Below are 12881 nucleotides of genomic sequence, written 5' to 3'. Positions count from 1 at the left end.
ACCCCCGACCTCTCAGTCTGCACGACGGAACAGGGACAGTCGGGCACAGTGCGTGTGCACGTGGTGGTGATGCCACCACGTGTGTGCACATACCTGCTTGATGCGTGGCCTCGAAGCAGGAAGAGGCTGGACATGCCGGGAACGACAGCCCTTCTTCCATCTGGGTTTCCACGGACCACGGGTTTCACTCTGGGGGGTGGTTTGCTTTCTCCCTTGCAAAAAAAAAAGTGGGGATAGAAACCCACTTTGAATGGTATGGGCAAAACAATAAGTCAGCGTGTCCTTTCTCCTTTAGAAGGGAGATTAAGATTAGTGACTTCCAGGGGGACACCCCCAAAGTGATGGGGCACTTTCTCACAATCTCTAGAGCACCGAGAAAAAACCCCAATTCTTCATGTGAAAAGCAAATGCCGTTCTCATCCTGTGTAAACAGCAGGAAACCACCCTGAGGCAGAGGGTACCTGGTGGCCAAGCCGAGTCAAGTTCAATGAAACCCAGCTTTCCCTGAGTGACGAGGGCTCCGTGTTGGCAGAACCCAGACGCCACGGCTGTAGGCGGGTGCACGGCGACTGAAGAAACACAAAAGGGTGCGTGCGACCGGTCAACCGACCCTTCAGAGGAAACAAAGGGTGTCAGAGATTGGAGCGGGTCAGACGCAGAACCCGAACTCTGTCCCGGTTCAAACCCCAACCCCGCCAATTCGGCAGGGAGCAGGGGCCTCAGGAGTCCCTCGGCGGGTGAAGGCGAGGGAGCCCGGGGACACCGTCCACACCGAGGTGGGAGCACCCTCCCCTGGCAGAGCTGACGTGCGAGCAGACAGGGATACCATCGTTCACACTCACTTTAAAGGCCCCACAGCGGGAGGGACCCCAAATCTGAACGTGTTTCCTTAGTAAATGCACGAAGCAGTTAGTAACACGCCCACAAGTGTGGTGGCCACGTGGGACCCAAGCAGCGTCCCCATGGCTTCCCCTCGAGCATCCAAGTGGATCGCCCTGTGAGGCACGGAGGGCCATGCGTCACGTGGCCGTGAATCACCGCCCTCCCTCCGTCCCGGTGGGTGTGAACCACTGCTGTGCTCCGTGGGCCGGGGCCCCGCCCACACCCACCCATTGCCGTCCCGCGACCTTCCTCAGCGCAGTGACCCCACAGAGCCTTTGCCCGCCTTCCGTAGGTAAGTTATCCCCAAAGGGACTAGAGATCTCCAGCAAATCTGACTTTCTGAGATGTTCTCTTCAATTATAAGCATCATCTTAGTGCCCAGAAGGGGAAGCGTGTGGAAGCCAGGAGGAGAGTATTCTGAAGTCACCGAGGAGGCGGACGTGGGAGGGACAGGCGGCCCAGACTCGATCCCTCCACGGGCTGCCACCCACAGCCCCGTGCTCCCTCGTTAACGAACCTTCATCGGTAAAAACCCGACGTGACAGGGACAGTCACTGAAGCACGGGGAGGACCTGGTGCGGTGGCCGGCACCTGGTGACTGCTCTCCACTCACTCGTCACTACGGCTGCCGCCAGGACGGCGCGGCGCGTATTCGCTGGTCTGCTCTCCTGACGCTGCACACCAAGCCCATTTCACTGCCAGCTGGGGTCCAGGCCCTCAGGGCAGGGACAGGTCACGCAGATGCTGCCTCTGAGTGGATTCGACACAAGTGACGAGCCCCCCGGTTCTGTCAGCCTTGCAGCTCTTCTGGTTCACACAGACACGCAGACACACCTGCACACACACAACACACTGACAACACATGCGGACGGGTGAGCACACACACACAGTAGGTGTGGCGGCTCCTTGGACGGCACGGCCATGTCACACCAAACACGAGTCTTCTCACGCCTGACACGCCAGCGGTGGCCTACTGAGCACCGGAAACGTGGGGCGTGTGACTATAAAGTTGTACCGTTATTTTATAACTCTCAATAATTTTAAGTTGTACTGAACAGCCACCTAATTTCCAGGTCCCACTGCCACTCCCCGGGTCCCAGAGTGGGCGCAGAGAGGATCCCTGGCATCGGCAGTGCCCAGGGGCACCTTCAGGCGACACAGCTGGACCCACAGGGCTGTCAGCACGCTCACCACTGGTGACAGACGGCGCCCCAGGCCGGTCCACAGGCAGGGGACTCACACAGGCCGGGCCGCTTCCATTCCACCCTGAAAACTCAACCCCCGAGGGACTCAGGGCGACCGGTAGCTCAGTCGGTAGGGAAACGCCTGACCTGCTCTTATGCCGGCCAGTCCTGGCTCTCGCCTCCTTTGGGCTTGATGAGCGGAGCCGGCGTCTTTCGAAGAGACTGTCCTGTGCGTCCCCCCAATAACCGAGCACGCAGAGGGGTGGGGAGCTACCTCTGCGCTGAGGAAGCACGAGAAGAAACAGGCTGGCCGATGTTTCCCAAGTGCAAAGAAAGGGGGAGCCGGGCTTCTCCGTGGCTCGCACCGGACGGCCCTTTCTGAGGCTCCCCACCACTGGGCACCCAGGGTCCCGCTGGACACGGGGCCTGTGGGGGCTAGTGGCAGGGTCATTCGCGGCCCCCGTGACCTCGTGGAGTGGAGCAGGTCTGGGGCCCGGGCGCCAGAGTCTTCCATCGCCAGAGTCTGTACAAAGCCCCGGGGCCNTGGCCGATGTTTCCCAAGTGCAAAGAAAGGGGGAGCCGGGCTTCTCCGTGGCTCGCACCGGACGGCCCTTTCTGAGGCTCCCCACCACTGGGCACCCAGGGCCCCGCTGGACACGGGACCTGTGGGGGCTAGTGGCAGGGTCATTCGCAGCCCCCGCGACCTCGTGGAGTGGAGCAGGTCTGGGGCCTGGGCGCCAGGGTCTTCCGTTGCCAGAGTCTGTGCAAAGCCCGGGGGCCGCTGGGGGCTGCTCCACCTCCTGGGGGGCGGAGGGGACAGCCGCTGCCCAACCCCTCCGCACCGTGTGCTTCTGGCCATCAGCACGTTCAGCGAGACACTGGAGATTAGAATCTGCTTATAAGACTGAAAATCCCCCACATACAGTATCCTCGCCACTTGCCAGGCCTTCGGGGGTCACTAACTGTTCTCAGTTTAAAGGATCCCCGTGGGGGGAGGGGGTCCCTGGGGGGCAAGGACTACGCCAAACAGCAACATCGGTGCCCAGAACTGGGCCCTGGCTGCAGGGCAGGTGGGAGTCTTGGACCCGGAACACACTCATATTTAACCTTTAGGACGGCCCTGTGCGGAGGCGCCCCCATCCTCACCCTGTGGGTCAGGAAGCTGAGGCGAGGCTGGGAGGGGGGGGCCGGACACAAACTGAATGCACCCGATGCAGCAGCTTCTGCTTCCAGTGGCTTTGCTGCCCTCCCCTCCCCCGGAAAGGAGAGAGGGCAGGCTGGGGGGGCAAAGTGGAAGGGCACCCCACAGACCCCCAGTTCTGCCGGGACGCTTCCACGCAGTTCCTGAAATACCTTTCCTTCCTCTCTTCCGTGCTGATTCTGGCACTGGCATCCTTCAGCCTGCTGGTGCGTTTTCAACCTTGGGAGACACGGAAGTTTTGCTGCAAGGCGTCCTCCTCTCCGCCTTCCCCCCGGAGCCTGCCAGGGATCCGGAGTCACACCTGGAAACCAAACCCCTCCCAGGCGTGGCTGGCGTCACGGGCGAAGTGTGGGGCGGAACAGAAAGTCATGCCCCTCACGCCCCGCCCCCTTTGCTCCGGGCAGGTTCTATTATCCAGTTAAAGCTGCTCACAGCCCGAGGCATCTGCATCCCTATCTGTCACCAGCTTCCGTTAACTTTAAATGAAGATGAAATGCCGGGGGTAAGTGCCACGGAACACCACCCAGAGAACCTGGGCCGCCGCCTGCCAAGGACGCACCCGGTGCCTCCCGACATCTGCTCCAGGCTCAGTGCAGATGCGAACACGGGAATGCAATGAATGATCTGCTGAAGGCTCGCCAGCAACACCACCCAGGAAGTCCTCGATCAATTGTAAGGAGACAATGTGAAAAGCACAACACGGAAGGAATTAATTTGCCCACGTTGCTGACAGCTGATCAAAGCCTGGGAGGCCTTCCTAAAGACACAGGGTGAGTACCATTCTACCCGGTAAGGCGAAGGCAGAAATATCGCCTAAAAGAGTTCTCACAGACCGCAGTGCAGAACACCGCTCTCAATATTTCACCTGGTGTGATCTTCTCAACATAAATTTAGAATCAATAAATACACTTGGTTTGAAGAAAATTGCCCTCCTAATGAGTGAGGGGAGAGGTGAAATTAATTTCCATGTTATTCTGATGGGTGTCTGCAGGTAAATATGGAAACACTTAAACTTGACATGTTTTTCAGAGAACGCAGTGAGAATTCAATATTATTAAATTGAACGGTAGTGAACAGAACGACTTTATTCTAAAACCACAAGACACCAGAACAGCTCTTACTGGTATGCTCTGTATCCCAACATCTGCGAACACCTACAACACATCCGATGTACTTTCATTCTATCAAAGTCACTGACTTATTGAAAGCACAAACTTACACCTAGTTTCACAACCTCTTCAGTATGGCTCGTGCGTGATTCTAATCAGATTTTATTTTGCTTTAAGAAGATGCAGCCTAATCTTAAACACTGTGTTCAATCTCTTCCAAGCATCCTGCGTCTTATCAGTGCGCTGGGGGCGGTGAGGAGGGAAGACGGAGAGCGATAAATAAAAACCCTTCAGGACTGGGAACCGGGTTGGAGTCGGCTCCTCCTCACTTGGGGGACACTCAGGAAAGTCCTCATGGAACCGACCGCCCTGGCTGTCTCCCTGCCACACGCCTCGGCGGGTAGAACAGGCTTTGCTGGGTGAACGTCCTCACTCTTTAAAACGCACGCTCGGTGTCAAAGGGACAGTGGGTTCTGGGCACTGCCTGTAACCCGCCAGCAAAAACTTCTCTGCGTTCAGTCGGCCCGCTCCTGGCTGCCCGACCCATGAAACCCACCGTAGTCAGAAGGGGCCTGTCCCCGAAGTGACGGGGACAGGCGCGGTGAGTCTGGAAAACAGACACCCTCCGCCTAGCACGTTCCACCGAGAGCTGAGGTGCTGGGGAGAGCTTACGTTTTCTTTATGGCCACGCTTTACATCTTATCCTAAAACACTGCTTGGCAGGGAAAGTATAAATGAATGTATGCCGCCCAAAACAGTTTTCTGCCACAGCCACGACCCATGGCCCGCGCCGCAGGGCCCCCAGGAGTGGGCCAGACCCCGGGGCACAGGAGCCCCTCACCCTCCTGGCCTGTGCTGTGCTCCCACTGGGTTCGTGCTGTTTTCTTTTGCTTTTTGTCCTCTCAGCATTTTCAGGTGGGTTCTTTGTTCGTTTGTTTGTTTGTTTGTTTTGTTTGTGTGTGTGTGTGATTTGAGTTCAATATCTAAAAAAATAATCTGGACACCAACAATAAAGAAATATTGGCTTTTCTGGAGGAAAAATATAGAACACAGAGCACTGCGTACATATTGTGGAAACAGTCACCTCCGTCTCCACCTCCTGGGAGAGCTACTCAACTCCCCACTTTTCCACGGTGAACCCCGGGTGCCCAGGGAGTAGCCTCATCCACTTCACGCTTCCCTTTCAAACCACGTGAGTCCTGAGAGGAATGCACACTGGGCGTGCCCAGAGAGCACAGCCCGCCCGCCCGGGAAAGTGGCCTACACGCCAGCGTGCACTCTGTCTCCACTCTAGACGCCTGAGGTTCCCTCGTGTTCCCCGAACTCCCGTGCTGAAGCCCTGACCCCAGGAGATCAGAACGTGACCCAACCTGGGAATGGGGTCTTTTAAAGGCGTGGTGTTCCCTGAGGCATTTAGGGCCGCCCTGACTCAACGAGAGGGGGTCTCTGTGAGAAGGGGGGCGGGGGACACTGGCTGCAGCTGGAGTGTCACTCCTGAGAAAGGCGTTCGGGTTGAAGCTGCCTGGAGGCAGGACTTGCTCCGAACGCCGGGAACCCACGGTGCTGTGGCAGCTGCATCTCTTCGAAACCTGGGAGCAGGACCGTTGCCGTGGCTGCGTTGACCCTGCCCCGCTCACGGAGGCAGGATCTCAAGTCCAGGGGCAGTGGGAGAACCCCCCGGGATGATGGGGGTTTGTCGGACCCCTGTGAGGACAGCGCCAGTCGATTTTGTACGTACCGCTTTTCGATAGACAGACAAATACCCATTTGGCTTTTCAGAGAAAACGGTGGCAAACTACTCATGCCATAAAACTGACCGCCTTGACCAAAGGTGGACAGCACGGTGGGGCTGATGATGCTGACCAAACACCCCCGGAAGCCCTTTCTCTCAAAGACCCGAGGTGCTGAACCCACTACGAACGCCTGCCACCCGCTCCACTGAGTGCCTGGCGGCCTCTGCTGCCCTTTCTGTCTTGTGCACCTGACCACCGGAGGGACCTTTCATGAGTGGAATCGGTCTGGTGACCTCACTGAGCACAGTGTCCTTGGGGTCTCCACACTGCAGCTTGTGTCTGGCTGAGCGGGACTGGCCGTGGGCGTGCAGTGTGTCTCTACCGCCTGTCCCGGGACCCCTGGGCGGCATCTCCCTGAGCCCCTGCTTTCAATTCCGTCGGGTGTGCACCCAGAAGTGGGTCCGCTGGGTCACCGCGAGCCCTGTTTCCATGCTCTCCGGAGCCCCCACGCCGGCTTCCACAGCAGCTGCTCCGAGGGGCACCCCCTGCCGCACCGCGAGGTTCCAATTTCTGCACAGCCTTCCTCTCCGACACCTGCTGTTCCCCAGGGAGTTTCAAAAATAATCACCCTCATGTGCACCCATTTTGCGTTCTAAAAATTAACGTGATAAGCTGAAAATAATTAAAAATAATTTTAGTGAATCATTAATATAGAGTTACAAATTGTTTCGTTTAAAAGCAAACAACAAGCGCCCCCACACTGCACCCTATTTTTACCCAAAATTCGTTTATGTGGCTGGGGTTTGCGTCACTTTCATAGCGACGATTTATACTTACGTGTGTTGTAGTATTCACGGTGATATTGGTCGTTTTCCTTCCTGTAACCCCACTCCAGACCTCTGGGAATGTTACCATTCTCTGGTTATAACCCGGGAAACTGATACTCCCCGGGGAAACAGCTAATCCCAGACCTCAGACCGGGGGTCAGAGACGCAGGGGTGGCCCTGAGTCTGGGTGTAGGCTGCAGCCTCACGCCAGCCCCGCCGTGTATTCCGACGTTAACACGCGGAGACCACGTTTCCCGGCAACGACGCACTGGAGAGGAGGCCGGAGAGACACAACCCGCAGGGAGCAAGAGCTCGAGCTCCTCCCACTCCCTGCGTGACCACAGCTCACCTGGGGGTCTCCTGGGACTGCCGCGTGCAGAGTCCGTCTGGAGCGGAGACAGAGGACGGGAGTGCACGAAAGGAGAGGAAGAGGAACCAGAAAGGTCGGAGGTGTGCGAGCACCAGGGGAGCAATTTCACACCGTCTGGCTTTGCGGCCCTAGCTGCGGCCAGCTCGCAGTGGTCTGACTCCGTGCCCGGAGGCGGCTGCTGTGGGCGGGGCGTGCTGTGGGGCGGGGCGTGTTGTAGGCTGGGGCGTGCTGTGGGCGGGGCGTACTGGGGGCGGGGCGTATTGTAGGCTGGGGCGTGCTGTGGGCGGGGCGTGCTGTGGGGCGGGGCGTATTATGGGCGGGGCGTATTGTAGGCTGGGGCGTGCTGTGAGCGGGGCGTGTTGTAGGCTGGGGCGTGTTGTAGGCTGGGGCGTGCTGTGGGCGGGGCGTGCTGTGGGGCGGGGCGTGTTGTAGGCTGGGGCGTGTTGTAGGCTGGGGCGTGCTGTGGGCGGGGCGTGCTGTGGGCGGAGCGCAGGCACCACTGGCACACGGTTCAGTTCCTGGTGGCTCTGCCCTGATGGCAGGGAGAACAGAGCACCCACCCACAGCGTTTGTCCAGCAGTGGTGACGGTGACGCAGCATCAGGGAATCTCCCGGGTCCTCGCAGCCCCAATCACAGATGAGACAGCCAGGCTTGGACAGTCGCCCAGGTCCCCAGGTCCAGGAACTAGTGCGGAGACTGCAGTCACCGCGGACACTGGCCACACGTCTGTGTCCCGCACCACAGTGCTCCATGTGACGCGGGTGACCCGCATGTGTCCTCCTCCCCACACGTTCTCCTCCGCACTGGTCGTGACTCCGGTGGAAGGTAAAAACGCAGCTAGTAAGTCGCCTATCTCCCGGCAGAGACTCCGATACAGATGTTGGGACGACGTCATTTGCTAGTTACTGCGGGCAAAGTGGAAAGGGCGGAAATGGTAATGACAGCTCCGTCGTCCGGAAACTATGCCTGGGTCACCGGAGTATCGCGGGAGTGACAGATTCGCGTGGGCCCGCCAGCATCCTGTAACCCCCAGCTTTCAGAGTGCTGCTCGCCTGCAGGAGAAGCAAAACCAAAACAAAACAAAATCCTGATTCCAAACAAACATTCCAATCACAAAAGGGGCTGCTACTTGGGGGAGAGCTCGTACGCTCCCGAAAGCCGCGTCTTACTGAAAATCCACCGCTGGAAGAGCAGGTGGACGGTGCAGAAGAGCTTCGGGCTTGGAGCGGAGGGGACGTCCCTCCTGGAAGTGGGAGCGAGACTGGAGAAGAACAGAGCGAGAGACACAGGCCGAGGGGACAAGTGTCACCTACCAGGCTCCGTGCAGAGTGTAATGGGAGACACCACAAGAGGCGGCTGTGCACATTCTGTCCCCGTTCGGTGGACAGAGCCAGCTGCACCTGCCCCTCAGGGGAGCTGCAGCCAGCAGCGGAGCAGCTGCACTGTGTTCAGACCTCCATCCCAGGCAGAAGCCACGGCTGTCCTCTGCCACCTGTGAGACGTGCACTCGGGCTCGATGTCACAGGGCTCTGCCCAGACCTGTCTCGCAGACTGTTGACAGCGACATCAATCTATAAGCGTTGTTTACTTTTCAAACAAGTGTGCTGACGCTCGGGCTGTGATGTCGGGAACAGCGAGCAATAGGTTTAAGGACAACTCTGTTGGTCCTTAGCCAGCCCTCAGAAGAACTTTAAACAGAAACAAACGTTTGGGGGAAAAACAGCTCGGTTATCACGATTTTCTGTGGATGGACACACGGCCCCTTCTAATCCCTTGGTTCGCCCCAGCTTCCAAGGATGGGACAAGAAGGGCTGATGCGGCCAGGTGGCCCTGAACCCCCCCACTGGGTCTGGAGGGGGGCCCTTGCCCATGGAGCCCCAGGGGGCGGGAAGTCTGTACCCCTCATACTGGCTTCTCCCTGGGGAAGCCCCCGGGTCTGAGTCCGGGATTCCTGCCCGGGACAGAGCTTCGCTCTGTGGCCACCTGCACAGACAGCCCCTGCCCTGCCATCTGAGTCGGGGAGTTTTTGAGACTGCCACTCACATTATTAAAAATGACCATTTTAAGAAAAATCTCCAATCTTTCACATTAATGACATCTAGTCCTTAGATATGTACGTATTTAATACATTATCATTACAAAAAATAGATGAGAACTATCAAAATTGTAATATCTGAGAAAAATCTATTTACAGTGCAGACACTTCAGCAAAACAGAAACACTGGTTTTGAATATAAGTGTTTGTTAGTATTTCTACATTATAAATTCAGGATGAAAATCCCCTCACAAAGCACAAAATGCTTTTTTCTCAAAATCATGTATTATTATTCCTAAGAAAGTAATGATGTTTTTGCACCTCCTCACAGATGGTAAGCAAACATTAATAGTATTCTCGTATGTTCTTCCTCATTAAAAACCCCACTGAGAGCTACTGTGTCTGTGTGTGAACCCAGGGGAACCTGCAGCTTTGTCACTTTTAAAGGCAACGCCTTATCTTTCTGTCCCTTCCCCCCAATCGCTGCGGAGCTAACAAACTTGTCAGGCAGGGATTCGATCTTCACGCTATTCGCCCTCATGTGACCCGTCGCTGTGCCTGGGTATGACAAAGACGTGAGATGCCCAGGTCAGAGACGACGGACTGTATTACTCCCGGCCCAGCCAGCGGCACCGGCCAATCCCCGTGTCCCCCAGGGAGTGAGCTGGGTGCCGTGCACACAGCAGGTTTGCATCCCAGCTGAGCTTGGGGACATCTGTTCTTCTCACAGCAAATGGCGAGCAAGCTGGCTCTGTCCAGCTGCGACTCCGGGGGGGATGGCCTCCTGCCCACGAACTCCTCCTCCTCCTGTGACCTCAGATGAGTCGTTCAACCCTTTTGTTTTCAGTCTCCTCATCTTTGGCAGCAGATGTCAACCTTGTCAACCTTGAAGTATTGGAATGTCCCTCACACACAGCTTCTGTGTCTGCGTTAGCTCACAACTTGCTCACCAGAGCCACCAGGGAGAAGGCAGGGTCCTGAACCCACATCGTTGTCCACATTTCAGGGTATCTTTCTTTCACCAAGAGAATTACTGCAAAGTGTGTTCAAACATTCACATGTGTTTGTTACCATTCACTTGGGAATGTTGCAGTGACTGCCTGTCTCTTTCAGGTTCCGTCTCAGGTGTCAAGGATGACACCGTGAACCATGGACACATGCCAGGCTCCCCGTGGGACAGGGGACCCTGTGAACCTCGTCTGTACTGGGACCCCATCCCCCAGAGTCAAACCTGGTCACATGACACCCTGTCCCTGAGGCCGTGATGACAAGCGATGGGACCCTCCTACCCACCACAGGCCTGGAGCAGAAGTCCCTGCATTTCACTCCCGATGAAGTCAGCTTGGCAGACGGGGCACCTGCAGACGAACAGATCGAACGACAGGAAATTGCCACTCTGGTCAGTCAGAACCAGGCAGGTGTTAGTCTTCCCCAAGCTCAGTCATCAGTCATCACATTTGAGCAGAGCAAAGTTGTCACCGCCGGTCTCCTCCAAACTGACAATGCCCGGAGAAGCCCTTGGTCTCAGGCCGGGGTGGCTGCGAAGGCTTCGGCAGCCTCCAGAGTTCCAGGGCCTGTGAACGCGTGCCACCCCCCCTCCTGACAAGGCTGACAGCTGTGCGTGGGAGCCAGGACGCACTTCAGAAGGCGGAGCTCACTGACCCGAGGACTGCCCCGCGGGGTGCGAAATTCCGCCCCTGACACGCGATAACCGGGAGTGAAAGCCAGTTCCGAATAAGGAACACAGGGCGTCAAACTGTCCCCATGGCTGTGATCAGGGCCACCCAGGCCTCTCGACGCTCCGAACGAGAACGACAGCCCACAGAGGCGCCCGACAGTCGGAGGGCCCAGGTGTGCGGGTCCTCGCGGTTCCATCCTCACACAGCGAGGGCCGTGCCGCTGCCGGAAGTGGCTGAAGCAGGAGAAGTGTTCTCCCGAAATCACAGAGTGACTCCTGCCCGGAGTCAGCTGGTTTCCTTGCCTCCTTTCTCCGCCTCAGAGGCCCCCTGGCCAAGGCCACCTGTGGCCCCCCCTGCTCCTCAGTCCCGCAAACCAAACACCTGCACAGGGGGTGTGAGCGGGCAGTTTCTCCAGCCCAGGCCCTGTGACGGCCCCGAGTGGCGGCCGTGAACCTGATGGCCAGCGGGACTCAGGGAGCAGCAGACCCCGAAAGCGGAGCAGCTTCCCCGGTCCTCAGAACTCAGTACCGGCAGGGAGAACATTAAGGCCATAAAAACAACAATCCTTGGGTGAGTCACCTTCCAATGAAGGGTGCCAGGGTCTCCGGCAGACGTCTGGGAGCAGAGTCAATGACGAGTGACCTTGGCTGAGAAAATACCGGGCTCCGTGGCTCTGGAGGCACCCAGGTGGCCGTGTGGGCGGAAACACGCCATCGGCAGGGGACTGGCTGTGGCTGGGGATGTGGGTAGGTCCGGCCACGTCCCCCACACGTCAGTCTCCCAGGTGTCTGCTCAGGCGGAGGTGCTGGGATACGGTTTGTGGGAGTCGCACGAGCCCCCATTTGAACCCGCATCTCGGTGATCGTCGGCTCGCACGGAGCTGCCCGCCCGCACGGCCAGGAGCTGGGCAGGGCTTAGAAACAGCTCTCCTCTCCGTCTTATGAAAACATTCGGGGAACGGGGTGCAGGTGACGCCAGACCCGAACTTGACCCGGTCCTGGGCTGCCTTTGCCGCCTCAGAGACCCCGCGGGGCAGCGTGTGCTGGTGGCTGCTGCCTGGCCCCCCCACCCCCCGCCCCTCGCTGGGGCACGGTGCAGAGTTTACACTCACAGTTCCAACAAACAGAGACCCGCTTCCTCACAACCCACCGCCCACTGGGCAGGCCCGCACAGGGTTTCAGACCCCACCTCCTGTCAAGGGTTAGCCTGGGTATTTCTAAGGTCAGCGTGCATCAATCTCAATTTCATAATGTGTCGTTTATGCAGGAGAGTCACAGAAACATACTCTCAAAATGATTGCGAAATGAAAGACTTCTTTGTGCCAGGTGGGCTTCCAGCGGCTCACATCTCTGCATCTCCCACAAAGCTCCGTCTCCCCCCAGCAGAGGGCGCACAGCGTCAAACCTCGGGCCTTGGCACGGACCCTGGGTGGACTCGGCGTGGACTTTGCACAGACTCGGCGTGGACTCAGTGTGGGCTTGGCATGGGCTTGGCATGTACGTGGTATGTACTCGGCGTGGACTTTGCACAGACTCGGCGTGGACTCAGTGTGGGCTTAGCATGGGCTTGGCATGTACGTGGTGTGTACTTGGTGTGGATTTGGCATGGACTCGGCGTGGACTCAGTGTGGGCTTGGCATGGGCTTGGCATGTACTTGGTGTGGATTTGGCATGGACTCAGCGTGGGCTTGGCATGGGCTTGGCATGTACGTGGTGTGTGCTTGGCATGTACTTGGTGTGGATTTGGCGTGGACTCAGCGTGGGCTTGGCATGGGCTCAGCATGGACTTGGCGTGGGTGTGGTGTGTACTCGGCATGGACTTGGCGTGGACTCCCACTGGCTCAGAAACAAAGCCTCCTGG

The sequence above is a fragment of the Sturnira hondurensis genome, unplaced genomic scaffold (assembly GCF_014824575.4).
Source record: "Sturnira hondurensis isolate 20B ecotype Veracruz unplaced genomic scaffold, ASM1482457v3 Scaffold0006496, whole genome shotgun sequence".
NCBI lineage: Eukaryota > Metazoa > Chordata > Mammalia > Chiroptera > Phyllostomidae > Sturnira > Sturnira hondurensis.
Note: the sequence above shows the minus strand (reverse complement) of the source record.